Raw genomic sequence first — 25,228 nt, 5'->3', positions numbered from 1 at the left:
CGCATAGCGGTCACGTGATCTCTTGTAAATGTATGAAGAAAAGGTATTTGAGATTTTTTTTATTTTTGTCTAGTTTTGCTTTAGACCAGGTATGGAGACACCCCTCCAACAACGAGCGATCAAAGGTCACTGGGGTCCAGCACCAACTTTTTTTTATTTTTAAACAAACTAGCAAGGCCTACTTAAAGTAGAGTTCCACACATTTAAAAGTCAGCAGCTACAAAATGTGGGGGTTCACAGCTGGCCGCACAATGAACATGCGCGAGTCGCGCTGCATGCTGTGAATGGCCGGGCAATCTTCTGGGAGCTGTGACATGTCCCAGAAGATTACAGAGCCAGGGGAGAAAGTGGAAGTTGGGTGCCCGTAAAAACAGGGTACCTGTTTCTACCCCCCAAAAAAATGACATGCCAAATTGGGCATGTCAGGGGGACACCTGCACTTAAAGCGTAGGTTCCATTTTTGGGTGGAACTACACTTTTAAATGGTAGGGGGAAGCTAGAAAGTATAATGAAACAAATGTCACTGTAAAAAATATTAACGTGGCTTACCTTTTTAAAGGGTCACTAAAGGAAAAACATTTTAGCTGAAATGACTGTTTATTGGGTATAGAGACATAAAAGTTAACTGATTCCTTTTAAAATTGATTAAAAATTGAATTTAATCTATCATATAATGTGCCTCTAGTTTCACTTTCAGTTTTAAAGGTACATACATGAAGTTCTGGGTGAGAGGTGAGTCGGGAAGACTCAGAACAAAAACAAACAAATCCAGGGCAGTGTTTTGTTTTTAAAATGAATCTGATTGGTTCTGAGGAGTTTTAGACACACAGTAATGACAGCTTATACCAACGTGAGAAAATCTCCCAGTACCATGGTTATAAGGAAACCAGGAAGTGTGGAGATCACAGCAGAATTACAGCAACTTCAAAGCAAAAACGAACAATGAGGACATGAAACCAGTACTGCAGTAAGGTAAAGGAAGCTATTTAGCTAAAAAAAATAATTCCTTTAGTGACCCTTTAAATATGTCCAGGCAACACGAAGAAGAGAACATGTAATTGGAGATATAGATGGATATCTATATAATATGCCGAATACAATCTGTTCTGTGTGTGTGTGTGTGTGTGTGTGTGTGTATATATATATATATATATATATATATATATATATATATATATATATATATATAATATATATATATATATATATATTCAAAACTTGAGAGAGGAACCTGTAGAGAAGGGGCAGCATTTTGTGGAACTGATGAGCTGTATTTTCCTCCCTGCAGTAGCTGAATGCAGGCAAGAGGAAGAAGTGGGCATTGCCAGCAATTTAGGTGCTGCAGGGAGGAAATAACAGCCCGTTGCTTCCACTGGTGCATGACCACAGGGTTCATTGGCAGCTGAAGGTACCAGCACTAAACCTTGCGGGACCTACCTGGGCCAATGTTTTTAAAGGTCCATGCGACTTTGTGTTGGGCCTGCTATGCTCCAGACCTCAATTGAGGTGCGGACAGTGGGCTATATATTGGGCACCTCTTGGCAGAACTTGTCCCCAAGAGGAAGATATGGGTGTAGGTTTAAAAAAAGATAATGGAATAAAACCAGAGCATTGGACTGATTATACAGTTTCTACAGGTCATTATTCTCAACTACTTATGAGTGGCCTCATAGGAAATCCCAGATTTCCTTTAAAAAACTATTATTGGCAAAAATAATACTCGTGTAAGATAACTTTAAAAAATTAATGCTATTTTGCTGATGCCAGGAATGAAACCCTTTTAAAAAAAAAAAATGTGTTTTAGTTTATTGTAAGTGTTCGCATTTAGGTTCATTGCATCATATTTGTAATACCAACAGCTTAGATATGTTTCAAGATCTTTGTTGCACAGTTACATTGATTAGCCCTGGAAAACCAACAGTTAAAAATTATTTTAATTTCCATTTGTAAGTTCAAAGTAACCCTAGTGTTTGTACGCCAACGCTAATGTCTGCTGTATATTGAACGAAAAAGTTTAGATTGTTGGATCGTTTTCTGAAGAACACTCAGCTGCTGAAGAGTTCTTCCCATGCTGCATGTCTAGTTTTAAATGCAGAGAACATATTTCATTGTGAGCTGGTTGTACTGTTTTGCATCATTCCATTTTTTTTTTTTTTTTACTTTGTATCTGAATTTAGCCTCATTGTATTAAATACGTGCTATTGTTCCTGTATAATCCCATTTGCTTGTTTACCTGTTTACTGTGTTGCACTATATGACAGAAAAACAGTTTCGCACGGGGGAAAAAACACTTATGTTGAAGCGTCCTTGAATTTACTTCCCTGATTAAACATCTTGAGCAATTATTTGGTAGTGCTGGAATCAAATAGTAATTGATCCTAGCACCTGTCAAATCCCAGATCTTCAAATACACTGGTAGAATAAAGTGACATCACTGGTTGTGTGTCTGGAAAAGCTGCTTACAACAGAGCTAAAATTGTATTCCTTTCTTTGGTGAAATGTTAAACATTTAGTCCATGGGGGAAAAAACATTCAGTACTCACTGTAATTTATTTCACTTTGCAGATCTGTTTTCAGTTTGGCATGAAAGAGTGTTTCTGCTGATCAGAGGTAATAACCAAATTAAATCTACTGTGTTTCAATGTTCTGTGAAAATTATAACATGTGAACGTACAAGTGGGTAAATGCCAAGTTCAGTCAGGTTGAGTGATGAGGTATTGTTAGTTTTGTCCACTACAAGTTTTTTGTATATTTGTTTTGCAATGGTTCATTTTTTCTTTGTCCAGTTTACTTATAGAGTCACAATTGTGTACAATGCTTGCTTTAGCAGTATCAACATTTTTGTTCTTGTAAGATTCATTATTTGGGCTGGCCGGACACTAATGCCTACTACACACGGGCCGAAAGTCGGGAGACATTAGTCGGTTAAAATAAAATTGTCCGACATTTGGCCCGTGTGTATGTCACCCAGTCCGACACAAGCCAGCAGTTTGGCCAGCTACTGTCAGATGAGCATGCTGAAAAACCAGCAGCCAACCGGCTCCCCATCAGTGTGCTCAGCCAATGCCACAGAGCATTGATAGGAGTGTTCTGGTGTGGGTTGCCACCGCCCCCTGTGAGAACACAATGGCTTAGCGGGGGAGATGGCTATTAGTGTGTACCAGGCTTAAGGCTTCTGGCATGGGTTTTGTCCCAAGCAAGCCTAAATAAAACTAATACAGGCAAATCATTGATTGGTAAGCTGCAATATATTTTTCTTATTTGAATTTACTTTGAAATAAATATGTGGAAGTTTAGGAATGATTCGAACTATAATGTGCGTAAAATGTAACTTAGAAACAAAATGTAATCAAATCAATGTTTATTTCCTTGTGTTGCATTTTCGTTCGTTGTGGAAAAATGCATTCATGCTGTATTTTCTCTATCACGTGTCTCGACTGACACAGGCCTCCTGCATGCACCCCCAATGCTGCACTAGAAATGTAAAGAAAGATCTCTTCAAGCTATACACACACCTCTGCACCCCTGTGAACGAGCCATAGACCTGGATATATATAAGCAGTTAATTGAAATTTTTCTGTAACAGCTGAGCTTAAAGCGGGAGTTCACCCATTTATTAATTGTTTAATCTTTTCCCCTTAGATTCCTGCTCGTTTTGTCTAGGGGAATCGGCTAATTGTTTTAAAATATGAGCCGTACTTACCGTTTACGAGATGCATCTTCTTCGTCGGCTTCCGGGTATGGGTCTTCGGGAGCGGGCGTTCCTTCTTGATTGACAGTCTTCCGAGAGGCTTCCGACGGTCGCATCCATCGCGTCACTATTAGCCGAAAGAAGCCGAATGTCGGTGCGGCTCTATACTGCGCCTGCGCACCGACGTTCGGCTTCTTTTGGAAAATCGTGACGCGATGGATGCGACCGTCGGAAGACTGTCAATCAACATAGGAACGCCCAGTCCCGCAGCCCATACCCGGAAGCGACGGAAAAGATGCATCTCGTAAGCGGTAAGTACGGCTCATATTTTAAAACATCTAGCCGATTCCCCTAGACAAAACGAGCATCCATCTAAGGGAAAAAAGTAATATATACGGGTGAACCTCCGCTCTAATCCAACCCCCTTCAGTCTGATGAGCCTCCATATTGTCCCTTTGTGTTTGACACCTTACTGACCAATATAGAACCTTGAGACCGGAGGGATGAAGTCAAGCTTGACTTTTATGGGGATAAAATAAAGGTCTGATTGTTTTGGCATGCTCTTACTTGAAATATGTTTTTGTATTTTAGTACCTTGGGTTTGTTTTTTTGCACTGTGAGGTAATTGAGATGTTTTGAAGCTGGAAATTGGTTTTAATATTTAATTTTGAGCATAGTGTACTTTTAAGATTCCACCACCTCTGAATATTTGTTGTATTAAAACTAGTAAGAACATGCACCAATAACAGTATTGGAGTTTTTTTTGCTTAAAGTGATTGTAAAGGATAGATATATATATATATATATATATATATATATATATATATATATATATATATATATATATATATACGCACGTCATACTTGCACAATGAACTGCACAGTGGAGGCATAGAGTGCTCTTTTGGGGGGTTACCTTGCGCAGTGCACCTAATTCGGCATCCATAGCTGCCGAATGCTGGACTTGGCGCCACACACCCTGCACCCACGTCTTTGGATTTGATTGACGGCAGCGGGAGCCAATGGCTGCGCTGCTATCGGTCCAATCAAGAGCCCTGGGCAGAGAGAGAGCGGGCTCAGGTAAGTAAAACGGAGAGCTGGCGGGCCTTAATAGGATGCATTAAGGTGAAAAAAACATCAGTGTTTACAACCCCATTAAAGTATAAGTTCGGCCAAAAACTAACTATAAATCTACTGGCAGCCACATTCTAAGACTAATCTATCTAACCCTGTAAAGCAAAAATCGCATACCTTTTCTGCAGCCGATCCGGTCTCATCCCACACTGAACTGTTAATGATGGCTTCTCTGTGTAGACATGTGCAGGCGAGGCAGCCGACAACAGACGCACCATAATAAGTCACTACCCAGGCATTTCCCACCCATTGCCGGCTGTCTCTTCCACAGAGCATGAGCTGTTGGAGACCAGACCGGATTGGCTGCAGAAATGGTATGTATAGCATTTTTTTTGCTTTTACATGGTTAGTCTTGGAATGTGGCTGCCAATATTACCGTCTGGTTTGTCTTCCACTTTAAATTTATGACTTGGATTTCCTTTTGCTGATCTGTTTATCCTAATAACACTTGTGGTTTTATATTTACTTTTTGACCCTCATCTTAATTCTCTACTCTTTAGAACTATGTTTTATTAATGTTCCATAAGATTGTGTAGTTTACTAGTGTCTATTTTTTTTTTTTTTTTACTCCTGGACATTTTCTTATGTGAACTCTTTTTTTTATGTGAATTCTTTTTTTTTTTTTTTTTTTTTTTTGTACCACCATTTTGTACCAAATAAAGTTTGTAAACAAATAAATGTATGACTTTGATAAAAGTAGTCCAATGAAAAGGTCTTTAGTTTCCACATGGCATTAAGCTGATTTTGATTCAAAATTCAAACAATTGTGTGTTGCTTTTACCAGCAATAGACGTGCATATTGATTTTCCATTTACAGTAAACTTGTTACCCTTCACCATTCTGAACCTATGTCTGAACAGCTAACGGAAATGTTATTCCTTGTGTTGGCTGTACAATATTATGTATTCACCTTTTTTTTTTTTACTATGATGTAAAATGATATTCAGAAAAAATATAAGCAGGTCGCAAAAGGCAAACGGAAAGTTCACTTTTCTGAGACTTGAATAACATACAACCTAAAGACCGGCTAATTGGGAAGGACTGCTTAGGGTAGAATGCAAACATCTGTTCGAAGAACTTGTATTTTAAAAAGCCAGGTGCATGATAAATTGTATTATAATAATGTGTCGGGTTGAACTTAAAGCCTAAGTAATTTCACATTTTATCTGCTTACTGTTCTAAATTAATTTGCTAAATCGCTGTCTTTTGCTTCTACTTTAGTACTGCTGGTGTCTAATGTGTTTGTTTTTTTTTCCTACTCCATCATAAAAATATATATATATTTTTTCAGCCCTGTTGGGGGGCTTTGGTGAGATATCAGGGGTCTTAACAGACCTCTGACATCTCCCCTTTGAGACAGAGAAAGGGACTAGGGACACAGATTCCCCAGTCCCTTTCTCAGCAGCATCGGCTGCGCTGAAAATGAATGGAGTGAAGACAGCCACTTATCTTTAATCATAAACTGAAACATTGTAATCCGTTTACAATATTTCAGTTATGTGAATAGACAGTCAGTGATCACTGAATCTGTCCATTTGGAGCAGTAAGGAGCCGGATTTACCGGCTCCTACCCCGCTTTCCATCCTGACAGTTCCAGGGGGTGCAGGAGGATCACGGAGGGAGAGAGAAACACGGGGGGTACACGGAGGGAGAGAGAAACACGGGGGGTACACGGAGGGAGAGAGAAACACGGGGGTACACGGAGGGAGAGAGAAACACGGGGGGTACACGGAGGGAGAGAGAAACACGGGGGGTACACGGAGGGAGAGAGAAACACGGGGGGTACACGGAGGGAGAGAGAAACACGGGGGGTACACGGAGGGAGAGAGAAACACGGCGGGGGACATGGAGGGAGACGGGACAGTCAGCGGTGATTGTGTGTGGGGGAGTTGCAAGCACCGATCACCGCTGATTTTAAAGCAGCTGGGGAGGGGGGGAGAAGCAGAGCAATTACTTTTAAATCCATACAGCGGTGATCGGTGCTTGTAACTTCCCCATGCACTGATCACCGCTGACAGTACAAGTATCGGGTGAAGCATCGGGAGCATTTGCCCGAGTACAAGTACTCAGGCAAATGCTTTGTATCGGTCCCGATACTAGTATCGGCATCGGGACAACCCTACCCTGAACATACATCCCCACCGTGAAACATGGTGGTGGTGGCAGCATCATGTTGTGGGGTTGGTTTTCTAAAGCAGGGACAGGGAAGCTGGTCAGAACCAAATACAGGACAATCTTAGAAGAAAACCTGTTTCTGCAAAATACTTGAAAATGGGGTTGGAGGTTCACCTTCCAGCAGGACAATGACCCTAAACATACAGCCAGAGCTACAATGGAATGGTTTAGTTCAAAGCATATTCATGTGTTAGAATGGCTCAGTCAAAGTTGAGACCTAAATCCAATTTATAATCTGTGGCAAGACTGACAAAAATGTCACTCTAGATGTGCAAAGCTGGTAGAGACAGCTCCTAAAACATTTGCAGATGTAATTGCAGTGAAAGGTGGTTTTACAAAGTATTGACTCAGGGGGGCTAAATACAAATGCATGCCACATTTTTCACATATTTTATTTGTAAAAAAAACCAGAAGTAAAAGGTTTCATTTTCCTTCCACTTCACAATTATGTACCACTTTGTGTAGGTTTGATCACATAAGATCCCAATGTAGCGCTCACCCCCGAAGGAGCCACTGGTTGATTTTGGGATTGGCCTGCTAAGTTACCCTGGCGGTGTCTATGGGTTCAATTGTGAGAACAGTGGTAGTGAGCGAAGGTCCAGACGGCCAATAAAAGGGTTTTCAATGCTTTATTGCCCAGGCCAAACACGGCCAACATCAACACGTATTAGGAAGGTCACGGTTGAGGAAGGAAAGAGAAGAGAACCTTGTGGTATCAGGCCTGGATGTTGAATGGAGCAATCTGTATAGTACCAATTGTAGTAACTCGTCGCCACTTTGCTCGGAGTGGGTAAAGTGCCCCCGGACAAACCCCTATAACAGGCCCGGCAGCCGAAGCGTCACTCTGAACTAGCTGGGAGGAACGAGTCTCTCACAGACCCGGCTCTAGGGCCTCTGCCACAGGCCAGTTTCAATAAAGGACTTGGGTGAATAAAGAGAGCGAATCCTCCTAGTTGACTTTTCCTATATTGGGCCACCCAGATGACAGCAAGCATACCTGTCAGTGGTCCGGATGCCCGATCCCAGACTGGGATCCTCTCAAGTCATGGGACCCAGTGGAAGACTGGGGTCCCTTTTCTCCTCGGGATGATTTTCGATGCAGCTGTCAGCTTTGGCCTGGTGGGCCGCGCTGGCGGGGTCCATGGATGCGCGTTCCCTGAAGGTGGATACCGCACCTGGAACGGGGATCCCGCAAAGATTTCTCAACACATGACACCTGTCACAGATATACTCTCCCCCAGCATGCCCCGCAAGGGAAAACTCCTCCAATTGGCTGCTGGGGAAAACTTGCTCTGCCAGAACCCCTCTGGGGCCAACTGCCGGCAAGGGGTGGTGACCCTTGACCACAGACTGACCCAGCGGACATTTCTGGAATGACAGAAGTCCCAAATTCAGACAAACACGAATGGGAGCAAAGTAACTCTCCCATTCCCACTAACTTTAGTGTAGTGCCCATGCTGAAAGCAAGGGGGCGCTACACCAATAAAATACATTTTCTTTTTGGTTGCAACGTGACAAAATGTGGAAAATCTATGAATACTTTTCAAGGCACTGTATGTGTATTCTACAGAAACAGAAGCAGTTAAAATGGCTATGTGGGCAACACTACAGAAGGAAAAAAGATTTTGCATGCACAAAGCGGCATCTTTATTTTTAATAGTATTTAATTGTTTCAAAAAGAATATTGGTAATATTAGTGTTTATATTAAAATGTATAGTGTGTGTATATAGTAATAAAATAGAAAATAATTTTATATAGTATAATATATTTTAAGATATATGTTACCACTTCCAGCCCAAGGATGTCATATGACATCCTGGACTTTGAGTGGGGATATCTGAATAATGCCTGCATCATTCAGATATCATCTTCGGCCGGTGATTCTGTGCACTGTAAGAACAATCCATAGTGGCATTTCAGCCTCTTGATCGTTAATACAAGCAGCAGGAGGGGACAGCTTCACCCTCCCGGTGCTTCTCTGGGCTCGCCCGTATGATCGGCGAGCCAGAGAACAAATCTGTTGCCACCAGAAGTTGATCATAGAGATGATTGGGGACCATATGATCCCCAGTCATCTCTATGACCCTCGGGGCCCCGGGTGCGACATTATACCACGTATGTGCCTGCGGATGTAAGGCTCCATTCACATATAGGCAGACAAATTCGCGGCGTTTTGTCCCGCGATTTGCGGCGACAAAACGCAGCGATTGTCTACCTAGATGTGCCCCTCTATGGTGATGGTTCCCGAACGCCGAAAGCCGCCTGAAAAAAAGGTCCGGGACCTTTTTTCAGGCGGCAGGCGTTCGGCGTGGAGATGTGAACCATCTCCATAGAGGAAAATGTCTTTTCATCCCTCTGGCGGCAGCGGCATCGCACTACAGGCGACAAAACGCCTAGATGTGAATGGGCTCTAAACAAAGCCGCAGACTTGGCTGGAAAGGCAGAGACACGTATTTATTTTCATCTCAGTCTTTCCAGCCTGGAGAAGAAACCCCGCATCTCTCCATAAAGAGGACCTGTCGCACACTATTCCAAGGGATGTTTACGTAATTGGGTGTTCAATTCAGACACAAACTGGCAGTTATGCACCGCCCCCCCCTCTTTCCTGGATGGCCAAGGCTATTGTGGACATTGCTAGACAGACGGTGCTAAGTTAAGTATTAGGGGCCCCCGAAGGGGGGCTGCTGCACACAGGTGTGTGTGTGTGTGTGTGTGTTTTTTTTTTATCTGTATAGAATACATTAAGGTAAAAAACCTTCTGACTTTACAACCACTTTAAGTTCTTTAAAATCATGAAAACTCGGCATCACATTTTGAGTACTGGAAACAAAAGGGAATATGAGTGCACAGGCTCATGGTGCAAATAACGTCTGTTTATTTTAATATTGAAAATAGATAAAATTAGTGGTGCAGTGAAAGGGAAATAAAGTGTCAATAATGGTGCCCGAAAAAGGGGTGGGGCCATCCCGCCGGGTGCCGCACATGTATAATTCCGGCGTCCCTGTCAGTCTCATTAGTGTCATCAAATATAGCCTCCCCAGTGCCTGGTAGTGCAATCTCACGCTGTGTGTCAGATCTGAATCGATGTACAGCTGATGTAACGATGTCCCCGCCTCTTGTGATAGACAGAGCACTGATCCAATGCTAGGAATCATTGTGCCGTGTGTCATAGGCGGAGACATCGTTACAGTGGCTGCACGCCGATTCAGATCTGACACAGTGTGAGATCACACTACCAGGCATTGGGGCTGCTGTATCTGATGGGCACTGGCAGGCTGTATGGCATGGGCACTGGCAGGCTGCTACATATGATGGGCACAGGCACTGGTGAGGCTGCATGAAGGGTACAGACAGGATGCTGCATCTGACAGCTGCATATGATGGAAACTGGTAGGCTGCATTGATCTCTTGTACCATGTCTGCAGTCTGACAGTCTCCTGTATCATGTCTGCTAGAGGTGCACCGAATGGCAATTTTGCGAATACTTTTAGCAGTGTGTTTAAGAGATTGCAGACTACAAGAGATTGTTGGAGACTGGGGACATTACTGGATCAAAAAAAAAAGTATGTAATGAAAAGCTTTTTACAAATGTCAGCATGTTGATGAGGGGAAAAGGAGGAACCATAAAGCTCAATATATAAACAAATTAAAGGTTGGCTTCAGGCTCTGTTCACATGGGGGCTACAATTGTGGTAAAAATGTGCAACGATGCCCGTTGCCCAAAAGGAGCGCCTGTATTTCTTTTGGGCAACGGGCGTCCCACGATTCTATTTGAACGTTTTTTTACCGTGATTGTCGCCTGAAAATTGCAAAGCGATTTACTGCTATTGCGAATCATGGCGATTAGAATGATTGGTGCCACCGGCTTTACCCATTGTACAGTACCCCTGGAGGAAAGGGGTTTCACGATCAGCAAAACCAGGTGTCCTTTCGCCAACATAACTATTTGTAGAAACTATAAAGAATATCCCCCTAGAACAGTGATGGCGATCCTTGGCACCCCAGAAGTTTTGGAACTACATTTCCCATGATGCTCATGCACTCTTCAGTGTATTTGAGCCTCATAGGAAATGTAGTTCCAAAACATCTGGAGTGCCAAGGTTTGCTATCACTGCCCTAGAAAGTGGGACTTTAAAGGTGACACGAACACCAAATAGAATTTTGTTTAAAATGTGCAAATTTTATTATAAGGGTAGAATAAAAGCATAATAATATGTCAATACAAAGACATTGAAATACCTGAGTGATAATGCTAGTTGAAGTGATACATTTGCAGATACTTGGTTGTCTCCAATGTACCTGATGCATTTCTGTTTTTACACCTCTCTTGAGGGGGTAGTATTTGTTTTCATGAAAGACATACACCATTATAAAGGATATCACATAGGAAGTGATGGCAGACCATAACATATGTTCATCGTTGGGAGTTTACATACCACTTGGCGTATTGTACAATCGTGCACATATTACAAATTCTAAATGGGATCAATTGCTACCCATGGGGGAGCAGTGTTACCCTAGGACTAAAGAACACCTCCCTCTCTCCTAATCTTTATATTGGAGGGAAGAAGTTCTGCAGTTTAGCACTATCTTGCACCTCTGATAACACGGCAGAGTGCACAGCTGCAGCTTGCCATCTCAGTGCATATATGGCGTCTGGATCAACAGGTGTAGCACAACACGTCTAATGGTACATTTTAAAAAGACAAAAGGAGTGAAAAAGAAGTGTATTGTTAAACTCCATGGATGTATTAAAATTGTCAGTGAACGTAAGGAGCCCCAACTGAGCATCTTCACAAAGTACATACTGGAAATAATTTAGGAACCTTTTTGTAAACGAAAACGCTTGTCAGCCCCTTGTTGACGGTGTCTTTGTTCCCAAGACAGCATTGTTCACTTCTTTTGTGATCATGTCTACATTAGAGGCAAAATTTCCTACTAGAGTTTTGAAAAGCGACACTTGTAAGGCATGTGTCAAATCAGTTTACGTCTAAAGCATTTAAAAGAAACATTTAGTTGCTTTAATGTCATGTATAATCGGACTTTAAAGGAAGTATTAAATTGGGTTCTAGAAATTGTTCCGGGCACGCTAGAGATCTGGTTACTACCCTCACAAGTACTTAGACCTTTTTCACACTGGGGTGTTTTTCAGGTGTTTTTGCAGCACCAGTGTGAGAGCCAGAGTGCTTGAGTGCTTTCACACTGGGGCTGTGCGCTTGCAGGACGATCGAAAAAGTCCTGGAAGCAGCATCTTTTGGGGCGGTACTGGAGTGTTGTATACGATATATGAAATCAAAGGGCACTGCTGCACTTACTTTTAACCCTATAACAGAGGTAAAGCACCAGTAAAATTAGCAGCACTTTACTGCCAACGCCCCCTGCCCCAGTGCGACAGTAGCCTTAGAACTAATTTCAGAACAACCTATATTGATATGTCTTTTACATATAGCACATCCAGTTTTAATAAATCTCCCCATAGAATGCGCAGTACTAAGATGGGTCATTTGGGGGGGGGGGGGGGTTATTTCAATCATGAATAGGATTAAAAAAAAAAAAAAAAAACTTCTCTCCATGTAAATTACATATTGCATATTATTTTTACATTTACCATTTGCAGCTGTCACATTTTACAGCTGTTTTTTTTTTTTTTCTTCCCTCTCCTTCACTAAGCTTGCCACTATGCTGTTAATAATTGTGTAGTTCGATACCCTGCTTTGTGGGTCTGTTAACAACACAACTCCATGAATCGGTTAAGGAATACATTTCTCCCTTGTAGCCCTGGTTCGCTTTAACATGTGATTTGACATGTTAAATTGCATGTCAAATCGGCGGCATTAGCCGGCAATGGCACCGTCCTAATTGGTGTGTCGCTGCATCTGTGGCGCTGATTTCAAAGTTTCTGTACTACTACATTTTTTTTTTTGGACCGCGATTTACATTGACCTCTGCAGAAATCGCGGCTGAAATCGGGACTGACAAGCGGGAGTGAAATCATGCGAGTTCAGCTGAACTCGCACGGCTTCATTCCCGCAGCCCAGTGTGAACCTGGGCGTATTCTTGCATTTCAACATGCATAGATTTTCAGTTGGAAAGCAATCAACAAATGATCAGTTATTGTGTGGTCATAATTCAGCAGACCCCAGGTGGCACAAACTTGTGTAAATGGTACATAGTTTTCTGTAATCACATCTGAAATTGAAGTGATCAATTGTGACCTAAAAACAATGTTTAATAATGTTCCTAGCAGGAACAATGTTTGTTTTTCATTCACTGAGGTACATAGGATTCAGTGAGAAATGAGTTACCAGTATATTGCTGCCTACAGAAAGATCTGGGCACTGGTAAATATTAAACAGTGGCCAGCCTGGTGTAATCCTCCCACTCCCAGCATGACTCAGTTTTTCTGGTGTCCTAAGAGGTTGGATGTCTTCCTTATGAAAAGTTAAACCATTTTACTTTTTTTTAATCAAGTCTTCACTTGCACACAGCTTGAGCTAGTGTGGGGGCATATCCTTATCGGCTATAGATTTGGTTTCTGCTATCCAACCCCACTTGACTGGACCATTAAGGGGCTTGCCTGGAATGTGACCTACGGGGACTTGGCTCTGAAGCATTTTTGTTGGTTGGCCACACTGAGCTCAGCCTTAAGAGCTACTTTTGATTGTTAGAACTGTTTAGTGCTGCTATTGGCACTGCTGAGGATTTAAGCACTGCATCATTTGGTGGAGTGTCACACGCACTTCTGTTCCTGCCTATCAGCATAAGGTAGCAACTCGCCAACGCTGCTTTTATCACAAGTCACATAGTTTCACCTTGGTCAGTATTTGCTTTAGCCCACAGTGACCTGGTCTTCACTACCCATTTGAACCTCCCCTGCTTCATAAAAGCTTGAGGTATTACCTTGTATTAAAGCTATGCTATCCCTGCATGAGTTGAAAAACCTTAAAACCTTCCACTGCAGAAACATTAGCTGACCTGCCTGAAGCCATAACCTGACCATAGATGGATCGAAATTAATCTGGTTTAGAAGAGACCATCTGAATTTCAATCCATGTGTATTTGACAGAGGATGAGCGTTGGATCGACTCATGTTGTTGTAAAGGGATGTTCTAAAAATTTTCTTAGAGGTTACAGCTGCTGATCAGTGTATTCTGTCAGAGGAGAGTCCTTCGTGGGGGATTCCTCCATCCACCTCGCCCTACCTGTGTGGTCAGAGTAATCATCTTCTTTTTTTCTTTCTCTGACGTTAATACAGCGATCTCCCAGAACACTCTGATGAATGAATGAAAGAAAAACTTATAGTGCGGCACATGCGAACTGAATCGCCTCTGGGCGCATGATGTTTCATGTCTCATGACATCAAAAGAGCAGAGTTTTAATCCGTCTTCTGAAAGTCAGGTGGTTTTCCTCCAACCGAATGCTGGTTGGTAAAGCGTTCCATAGTCTCGGACCCTGAAAAGCAAACCTTCTTTCTCCTTTGGACTTGTATTTGGTTTTTGGAACCTTGACCAGATTTTGGTCAGTGGATCGCAGAATGCGATTAGAATTGTGAGGTTCTATCTTGTCGCAAAGATATTGCGGAGCCTTCCCATGGATGCACTTGTGTGTTAGGCAGAGTGCTTTAAATGCAATTCTGTCTTTTACTGGCAACCAGTGAAGGGTTCTCAGCGAAGGTGAGATTGATTCCCATGTCCTTTTCCCAGTCACCAGTCTGGCGGCCGTATTCTGTACGACTTGCAGACGAGCGATTTGGTACTTTGGGAGTCCGAGGTAAAGGGCATTTGCATAGTCCAGTCTGGAATTCACGATTGTTCCCACCACGACTGCTACGTCTTCTTTGGGGATAAATGGAATAAGTCTGCGTAGTAGGCGCAACAAATGGTGCGATCCGCTGACTACTGACCCTATTTGTGCGTCCATTGTCATGAAGGTGTCAAAAATGACTCCTAGACTTTTGACTTTGGAGCTAGGGGTGATGCTTTGGCCCAGAATGGGCGGCGGTGTCCAGGTTGTTGCCAGTTGACTCTTTCGGCTGGTGTGAAACATAAGGAGTTCTGTTTTGGAACTGTTGAGTTTAAGATAACTCTTAGTCATCCAGTTTTCTATCGAAGAGAGACATTTCTCTAAACCAGTGTTTCTCAATTCCAGTCCTCAGGCCCCCCCAACAGGTCAGGTTTTCAGGATTTCCATTATTTTGCACAGGTGATTTGATCAGTTTCACTGCCTTAGTAATCACCACAGCCTTTTCATCTGAGGGAAATCCTGAAAACCTGACCTGTTGGGGGGGCCTGAGGACTGGAATTGAGAAACACTGCTCTAAACTGAGATGATAGCCAATGAACGTTCGACTGGGGAGGCTTTATCTGTAAAAGACTCACAGGATGAGGTTGTCCCTGAGGAGTCTCGGGCAGCAGCCATAGCTCCCACACTTAAGCCCTGCACACACCACTAGTTGTGTTTCTTTTCATGCAACCCCGCGGCTCCAGTCGGAGCCGCTGTAACAATCCGACGTTGGTCAAATGAGCTGTTGTGTTCTGACGGGGGCGGCCCCCCACCAGAACATTCTGGTCAGTGCTCTGCCATTGGCTGCTGTTTTTTTTTTTTTTTTATTGAACCCGCCAATATTGCCCCACATTCGGCCCTGCGTGTATTGTGCTTTAGAGCGCTTTTACTGATGATGTGCATGCCAACAGGAAGATGGAGGAGCTGTCTGTGGCATCCACCAGTGCTGATACCAATTCCCCTGCAGCCTTCTGGAACACATAACAGGTCCTAGAAGATTGTTGGACAATTTGCACAGCGCCAATTGCACATGCACAGTGGGAAACCGGCTTTGAAGCCACAAGGCATCACTGCCAGTTTCCTCTAGTTAACATGATGGTTTGGACACGAAGCTGATTGAAGAATCTGCTTCGGTAAGAACCGTGCTGGATCCCTGGACAGGTAAAGCGTCCTTATATTAAGTCTGTAGCTGCTGACTTTTTTTTTTTTTACTTTTTGGGGGGGGGGGGATTCTGGCACTCTTTAACCACTTACCCCCCGGACCATATTGCTGGTCAAAGACCAGAGCACTTTTTGCGATTCGGGACTGCGTCGCTTTAACTGACAATTTCGCGGTCGTGCGACGTGGCTCCCAAACAAAATTGACGTCCTTTTTTCCCCACAAATGGAGCTTTCTTTTGGTGGTATTTGATCACCTCTGCGGTTTTTATTTTTTGCGCTATAAACAAAAATAGAGCGACAATTTTGAAAAAAAAATGAATATTTTTGACTTTTTGCTGTAATAAATATCCCCCAAAAATATATAAAAAAAACATTTTTTTTCCTCAGTTTAGGCCGAGACGTATTCTTCTACGTATTTTTCGTAAAAAAAATCGCAATAAGCGTTTATTGATTGGTTTGCGCAAAAGTTATAGCGTTTACAAAATAGGGGGTATTTTTATGTCATTTTTATTAATATATTTTTTTTACTAGTAATGGCGGCGATCAGCGATTTTAAAATGCATTGGATTACTATAAAAATGCCACTGGCAGTGAAGGGGTTAAGTATGTTCCCTGGGTGTGTTCTTACTGTGGGGGGGGTGGACTCACTAGGGGAAACACTGATCCTCTGTTCATACATTGTATGAACAGAAGATCAGCATTTCCCCCGCTGACAGGACCAAGCGCAGTGTGTTTACACACACAGCTCCCGGTCCCCGCTCTGTAACGAGCGATCGCGTGTGCCCTAGTGGCCGCTCTAAAGGGTGACGTTATACTACGTGCTCTCGCCCAGGAGAGCCGACCTGCTGCCGTAGAATGACGGCGGCTGGTCGGCAAGTGGTTAAGAAACCCCAAGATAAACTAAACTCTCTCCAGATGTCTTAAACACTGACTACAAAACTCTTTATGAACTGTTTACACCTCCTAAGGTCTCTTTCACACTGGGCGGATCAGTGATGATCTTCCCCGTGAACCTCCGCTTGCTCAGCCGGGATCGCTCCGCTGAGCTGGCGGATGACGGGGCGGTCCCCGCACATGGTACAGGGACCGCCCTGTCTTTTCTTTGCTCTCCTCTATGGGGGGGATCGGATGAACATGGACCACCTGTCTGTGTTCATCCGATCCGCAGACGGTTGGAAGAATCGGGGTTTTCCTCTGTCTGCAGAATCGAAGGATTGCGGAACCGGGTGAGATCGGGTGTCAGCGGATGTTCATCCGCTGACACCCGCAATCTCATAGGGACCAATGCATGCCCCCTTTTCACCCGTACATGGATGGTTGGATGAGAAAGCGGACATACGCCCCACCGTGTTAAAGAGCCCTAAATATTTTGCAATCCAATACCTGTTTAAGGAGGCCTTTATTAGAAAGTGGGCTTTTCCTGCAATTACTCTGGCAGTGCAAGCATCGGAGATTCCTGTAGAAGATGTTGCAGTATTTAAAGATTCCATAGATAAATGTTTTGGAGACTTTCAACAAGACTGCATTGCAACTTCCCATGGCTGTGATGTTAGTTTGTCAAACATTAGGGGGATGGACGCATAGTAAAGAATTTACTTGACTTCATACTAATCTATTTGTAGAGCGATGTAGTCCTGTACTACTGCATAGATGGGTTAGTTCTGGTCTCTTGTCTTATTTCCTAAATGAGGCTATTTTCAACATCCGAGCAACTCTCTTGAAAAAATGTTTGTGGTACAGGCATGTAAAAAGCATATACTGCATACGCTCCTCGAGGGCAAATGTTGACCTAATTTGTAAAATTTTTGTTCGGTAGATACTTTTGGTTAAGGGATTGAACAGCGGTAGAGTTTGTGGACGTTAAAGCCACTTCACAATGCCTGTTCTGCAAACAACTCAACCTCAGAACTGGCTTGACTGGCCTAAGCATGCGATCGCTATAATTTTTTACATTGTGTGTAGTTTGTGGAGATTTCTGTATATGTACCTTTTCAATGTTGCTCTTGACATTCTGTAAAATATCAGTTTTGTTTGTTTGCTAGGAAATGTGCTTTTTAAAGCATTTATTTTTTTTCCCCCTTTAAAAAAACAAAGATGATTTACTGTTCTGTGCAATAGAATTGCACAGAGCAACCCCGATCCTCCTTCTCGAGTTCCCTGTCAGCGCACCTGACTCCTCCTATACTTGGTATGCCACCTTAAGAAGCCGCTTCGTATGTTGGCACACCTGCAGGCATGACAGACAGGCTCTGCCCTGCCCCCCACCCCCTTAACACAGGCTTTTACTGACGGCCGGGGAGGGAAATGGCTCCTGCTGCCCTCGACAAACCCTGTGAGAGCAAGCAGAAGAGAGGAAAGCAGATGGACATGGCGCTGAATTGACATACGGATCAGGTAAGTATATGGGGGGGGGGGGGTTGAGATGGTATACACACTGAAACATTTAAGCTTTAAGGTAAAGATTTAAGCTTTACAACCACTTTAGACTGCCCAGGTCTCATATTAATCTGTTTTTTTGTATCTGTTTTTATTCAGATGTTCTAATGGGATAGCTTGTTTTCTTTCTGGATTTCTGTGTTTGTTATTTTTTTTGTACAGTCTCTTGAAAATAGTCCAGGAGAAAGTAAGGTAGGGTGGAATAGTGACCTGGGGTGTGCCGTGTTCAGTATTCCTAAAAGGGGGGCAAAAAACAGTAGGATGAGAGCGAGAAAAGGAGTTTATTCGAACAAAGCGTAACAGATTAGTCAGCCAAGTGTGAAAATGCACGAGACATCTCAACATGTGGATTCGGGATATACCTGGAGTAGCAGGATGAATTCCATCTACTTAACTTCTTGATGATGTGACTGGGGACCTCTTGCAGAGAGGCTTCTGAAGCAGCACCTATCCTGAAAGAATGGCTAGAGTATAATTTAGGGTCCAAACCTAGGTTCACTAGGAGGGTGCGTCAATGTTTAACACACTGTGCTTTAGAGTGATGGGGCACTTGGGAATGGTAAGAGTGGGTTACCCTTGGTTTTGTCTGCTGACTGCACCACAAATTGGTCAAGGACTGCTACCGGGCACCATGCAGTATGGGTCTCCAAAAAAAAACCCATAATATTGGTACCCGCTCCTGTCTGCCGTGTAGGTGCAACGGAAATGGTTGGGGTACCTGACTGATTGGCAGCGTACGGAACGTCGTACCAGTACATGTAAATTCACCTGGCCTTAAACCATAGAAGGCCAGATAAATGGCTGCCTTGAGGACCAGACTAAGTAGTTGTCCGAAGGGGGACCTGGTAAGCATATCAGACATGCCATGGAACATCTGCCCTGTAATAGGGAGCCTGCTGGTCGCGGCAGGGGTGCTACTTTTTAATTCCCTGTAATATGGCCTTGATGGGGTGTGCTATGAAAACAGAGGGCTTATCGGGGTGCAGTAAGGATCCAAAGTGTTGGATTCTTGACAAATATGTCTTAACGGTGTTGTGAGAGATTGTGTGTGTGTGTGTGTGTGTGTGTAGACACACACTCGCTGTATATATGCACGCATATATTTATATTTTCCATTGTGCAGTAGAACTAACTACAATATATCCTTGTGCCAGCTGTGAATTGAACTGATCAGGGGTGTTAAGGGAAATCTCCTTCATTCAATTTACAGTGCTGAGTAATGTTTTTTTTATTCACAATGCCTGTGAGAGGTGTATAAACTTGGTGTCAATATTTATTTATTTTTTTCCCCTGTACATGTTGCATTTGTTTTGTTTTCCTTTAATTGTCAGTTGCAGAGGACAAAGTAAATCCACATCCTTGTAGCTTATGAAGAGAGGGCACTTAAAATGCATAACATGTATCACAGAAAGCAGTGTTCCTATAGCAACCATCCAGTAGGTCACAAGCATTTCTGCGTTCATGATTGGCTATTAATGCTAGTATTCTGAAACAAAAAAGATCAAATATGACTACTGCAAATAAGCAACAAAGCATGCTTGTAGAGGGCATTGTTTTGTTTGGTGTAGAGGGGTCTTTTGAGTGATGTGGTAGTCTAGGGTTTGATGTTTTAGTGCTGCTGCAGCTCATTGTAGTGCGTAAGAAACAAGCATTATAAAATCTATAGTTACAGCCACCATTATTTTGCATTTCTGCAGTACTACACTGACATAAAATCTTTGCTTTCTTCCTCTGTTGGTTTTACGGACCTGACCTCACCAGGCACCCAGTGATTTTCCTGACACGTTGAGTTATCCAGAATATGTGGTAGGCCCGTGTCACATCCGCAATCCTTTTGGTAGCGAGAACTTGCCAGAGACAGGATTGCTAAATGTGTGCAGGGCAGACAATCATCTACTTTGGTGGTCCCCCTCCCACTGGAAAGATCAGTGAGGCATTATTCCTTTGTTGCCAAAAAAACTGCATAATGTGCATTGCCAGCTAGAGAGTAACATTTCTGTCACTCAGCCAGTGATGGAGCAGCACAAGCAGGTGAATGTTTCAATGACACTACATGTATTTCATAGTGATTTAGCCGCTGGAGAGTCTTAGGAGGTGACAGGGGACTTGGGGGCACAGTGAATGCAGAGCAGCTATGAACAGATCAAAGTTGGGCCGGTTCCTGATAAACCAACCCCAATCCAAATCGACCCTGTCAGAAACCTCCCTCTCAACATCCTTCAATCCAAAAATCTGGCAAAATTGTTAACCTGACAGCAGTCATTTTCTGGAAAATGCAGCCACTGTTTGCATTTTCTGACAGCCAGCTGTCACAATACAACAGCCAGCAGGGGAGATTTCTCCTTTCATGTTTATACCTCTGTCCGTTCCCCTTTTTGCATTTTTAAAGGGGAAATCCTTCAGAAAAGGACATATTTGCTTCCTGTCCTAGTAATGCAAAAAGTAGTAAGAGGACATTTTTGTTGCTGAGCTATTGTGGTTAGGACTGCAACTAACTATTCTTATAATCGATTAGTTGGACGATTGTCTAGATGATTCAATTAATCTGTTAATTACCTTTAAAAAAAGTGTAGCGTATAATTGTTAATATATAAAGTAAAAACAAAGCAATTTATTGGTTATTTATATTTGCCACTGCATAGATATATTTAACAACTAATATGGTTAGGGAGCAAAATCTCTAATCCTCTCTGAGAATAACTGAGCGATTAGATATACTATTAGAAGGTGAATCTAGCAAATATCATTATTGGAAATAGAAAACTTCCTGGTCAAAGGAATTTTCAGACAGTGTATGTCGGGTGCCCAACCTTTTGAAGAGCAAGGGCCACTTAAGCCAGTTGGTAAACGCATGCGGGCAGCAATGAGCAGAGCGGGTGGATGGCATGTCCGTGTCTGCTCTGCATATGCAGAGCGGACACTGACACAGCCTACTATACTTTTTTTAGTGGATCGTATTGGAGGTAGGACACAAGTCAGTTTGTCTGCTACTACTTAGAGGTGAATGGAGGGTCCCGCTGTGGTTTACCTGCACTGCGGCTGCAACGCAGTGTACCTTTTGGCTTTCCTGCACTTTGCAATAGACTTCTATTACTGTATATACGCGAGTATAAGCCAAGTTTTTCAGCACAATTTTTAGTGCTGAAAATGCCCCCCTCGGCTTGTACTCGAGTCACTTTTTTGTGCTGATCTCCCGAGCTTTGGGTCTAGTCTAGGCATGGACACAGTGAGGCACAGTCAGGCATGCAGATGGACACCCTAGGCTTATACTCAAGTCTATACGCTTTCCCATTTTTTTGTGGTAAACATGGGTGCCTCAGCTTATATTCGGGTCGGCTTATATTCGGGTCGGCTTATACTCGAGTATATCCGGTATAGTCTGCAGGTGTGATGCACTTTCAGAAATCTCACCAAACTCGAAGGCAATAACCGAAGTCTATGGCTCAGTGCAGGTAAACTGCTCTGCACCTGCGGATCATTTTTTTTTTAAGTAGCCCAGTAACCACTGCCGAAAATATATGCCCATATATAAACTGGCCCTTTAATAACAGTATTCTATACCATCCCAGAGCAGGAGGTCGCGGGCCACATCAAAAGGCTCCGCGGGCCACTGGTTGGGCACCCCTGCTGTATGTGGTTTTCATTTAGAAACTGCATTCATTTTAAAACAATGTTAAAAGCAGGTGAAAATTTCAAAGAACATTCCTTCATGCAAAGTTTTTTTGCATTAATATTCTCGTCTGAAAATTGATGTGGCCAGCATAAGGCTCGGTACACACCTATGGAGTTTGCTTTTGATCTGTTTCTGCAGTGTGTTTTGCTGTGCGTTTTTGATTTGTGTGCAATGCGATTTGAGCGTTTGCATTATTTTTTGGCCAATTTGTTGGGCAGATTAACCACTTAAGCCCCAAACCATTTTGCAGGTCAATGGCCACGTTTTGCGATTCGGCACTGCGTCGCTTTAACTGACAATTGCGCGGTCGTGCGACGTGGCTCCCAAACAAAATTTACGTCCGTCCTCCCCACAAATGGAGCTTTCTTTTGGTGGTATTTGATCACCTCCTACGTTTTATTTTTGAGCTACAAACAAAAATAGAGCGGCGATTTTGAAAAAAAAACAATATTTTTTTGCTATAATAATTATCCCCCAAAAATATATATAATTTTTTTTTTCTCTGTTTAGGCCGATGCGTATTCTTCTACATATTTTTGGTAAAAAAAATCGCAATAAGCGTTGATCGGTTTGCGCAAAAGTTATAGCGTCTACAAAATAGGGGGTAGTTTTATGGCATTTAAAAAAAAAAAAAAAAAAAAAATGTTTACTAGTAATGGCAGCGATCAGCGATTTTATTGTGACTGACATTTATGGCGGACACTTTTGACACATTTTTAGGACCATTGTCATTTTTACAGCGATCAGTGCTATAAAAATGCACTGATTACTGTGAAAATGACACTGGCAGTGAAGGGGTTAACCAGTAGGTGGAGCTGAAGGGGTTAAGTGTGCCTAGGGATGTGTTCTAACTGTAGGGGGGCTGGGCTGTGTGTGACACTACAGTGATCACAGCCTCCGATTTACAGGAAGCTGTGTACACTGTCCTGTCACTAGGAAGACTGGGGAAATACTTCCTCACCGTGACACGATCGCGTTTATGCCCATGAAACATCGAATCCGCAGTCGGAGTCACGGAGCTCCCGGGCGGGCGCGCACACAATGCCGGCTTCTTAAAGGGTGTGTGTGTGTGTGTGTGTGTGTGTGTGTGTATATATGTATGTGTGTTCTTTTGCCTGTCCGTGCCATGCTGTCGACGTATATAGTCGTGTGCGAGTCGGCAAGCAGTTAAACACAATTTGCTGCAAAAACGCATTGCATGCTTTTCTGCAGCTTTTCCATTGAAGTACATTGAACCAAAAAAAGCACAGCTTTGCGTTGAAAAAAGTCCTTAACACTTTTCAAATACGCAGGAGCTGAAAAAAAGCATAGATGTGAACGTGTCCATAGTAAACCATGGTAAATGAACTGTAGTGTGTTTCTGCAAAAATAGTAACTTGAGTTAAAAAAACAAAAATTAGCCCTTTATAGTACAAGATCAAATCGCTACTGTAAGGAGGTTTTTTCTTCTGTGCATCAGTGAAAGTAATATTTACAGTAGTGATTTGCTTTTTGTACTATAAAGGGCTCTTTTTGTTCTATTTTAAAATGAATAAACTTTGTTAAACAAACAAAACAGTGGTACATTCTCAACAATCCACATAAATGGCATGAACAGTTAAAACAAACAGTAGCTGTAGTCAGTTCAGTGAATCGGGCTTAACCAATTGAGTATACCTCATATAACGCACATAAGGCGAGGTTAGTCCCTTACAGGCGAGTAATGCCATGGATATGGACCCCGATAGGTTAGGACCTGATCAGGTAGGGTCAGAAATGAGGGCCCAGGCATGTTGGAACCCAGGTAGTGTCTATATTGAATTCAGATCAGTGTGTGTGTGTGTGGGGGGGGGGGACATAATTCAACATCAGAATCAACTAATCAGCACTACCCTCTTATAGCCAGTGGCGGGGAATCCAACAGGGCGGTTTTTCAAAAGTTGATTGGTAGATCCACCCTCCCTACTCAGACCGAAATGTGGGCAGTCCCTGCTAAAATTAGCAGAATTATGTATGGTGGGCCATCATGTTGCATAAGTTACATTTTCCGCAGAGAGGAGACCCCCTTTCTTTTTTTCTTTTTTGGGTTTTGCGTTAAAAAAAAAAGTTGGAACTATTCATACACTGTAAGTTGCCAAACTGATGCTGGCTAACACTCCTAGACTAAAGTGGGGTACACACTATGAGAAAATCGTGTGAAAATTTTCATTTTGAAGTACAATTGTTCTATTTACGTATAGTGTGTACACCACTTTCGACATATAATTCAGAATTTGCAAACCAAAATTTCCAAAGGGACAGACTCCGTACATGAGCAGAACTAACAATTTTCGTTTTATTGTGTGGTTTTCGTACGAGAAAAATCCGATATAAAAGACTGCGCATGATCAGATGCAATACAGTCGCAGACTTGCGTAGGAGAATTTTGACGGTGGCTGGTCGGCAATCGGTGATTTGTAAAGGCAGATTTTATGCGTTCTATTAGAGCTGCACGATTCTGGCCAAAATGAGAATCGCGATTTTTTTGCTTAGAACAAAGATCATGATTCTCACGGCGTAAAATCTTTTACATTTATAAAAAAAAAAGGGGCCAACTTTACTGGCTAGTTTATTTTTTTAATTCATTAAAGTAATTTTTTCCCCAAAAAAATGCATTTAAAAAGACTGCTGTGACTGCTGTGCAAATACAGTGCAACATAAAATATTGCAACAACCGCCATTTTATTCTCTAGGGTCTCTACAAAAAAAATATATAATGTTTGGGGGTTCTAAGTAATTTTCTAGCAAAAAAAAAATAATGAAATTGAAATTTGCTGCCAAAATGAATACTGCTTGCTAATCCATGGTTCTAGGCATCACCAAAACTTTACATTGTTATAACTTGAAAAGAGCTGTCAAAAAGGTATGGTGTTTAAGTGGTTAAATGCTCCCTAATTTACATACAGAAGTTTATTCCTTTGATGTGATACAATGTTTAGACTTAACTTTCCACTGATAAAGAATGTTTTCCAAACTTGGCAGGCTGCACCCTATTGATCCCTATTGCTGGCTATTACCCAGGTCAAATTGGTGCAAAGCTAAATTTGCGGTGCCGCATTAATTTGAAAAAGTAGTTTTTGCTACTTTTGCCCGATTTTGGGTGCAACTTGCATAGACATCTATATATGAAGCCGCACAGATATCTTCTGAGTCACAC

General features: G+C 42.6%; 1 protein-coding gene across 3 annotated transcripts in view; it reads left to right on the top strand.

The window, feature by feature from the left end:
• Positions 1–25,228, top strand: part of STAG1 (stromal antigen 1) — a 222,300-nt gene that overhangs the window by 38,646 nt on the left and 158,426 nt on the right. For 2 of the 3 annotated variants that reach the window (XM_040348710.1, XM_040348711.1), the window contains exon 2: positions 2,566–2,610. The exons of the other annotated variant lie outside the window; for it this stretch is intronic. The gene's annotated coding sequence lies outside the window, so the exon portion shown is untranslated. The remainder of the gene's footprint in view (positions 1–2,565; positions 2,611–25,228) is intronic. 3 annotated transcript variants of the gene reach the window in all.

Source organism: Rana temporaria, chromosome 4 (genome assembly GCF_905171775.1).
Source record: "Rana temporaria chromosome 4, aRanTem1.1, whole genome shotgun sequence".
NCBI classification, from domain to species: Eukaryota; Metazoa; Chordata; class Amphibia; order Anura; family Ranidae; genus Rana; species Rana temporaria.
The sequence above is the reverse complement of the archived record's forward strand: the minus strand, read 5'-3'. Positions and strand labels throughout refer to the sequence as shown.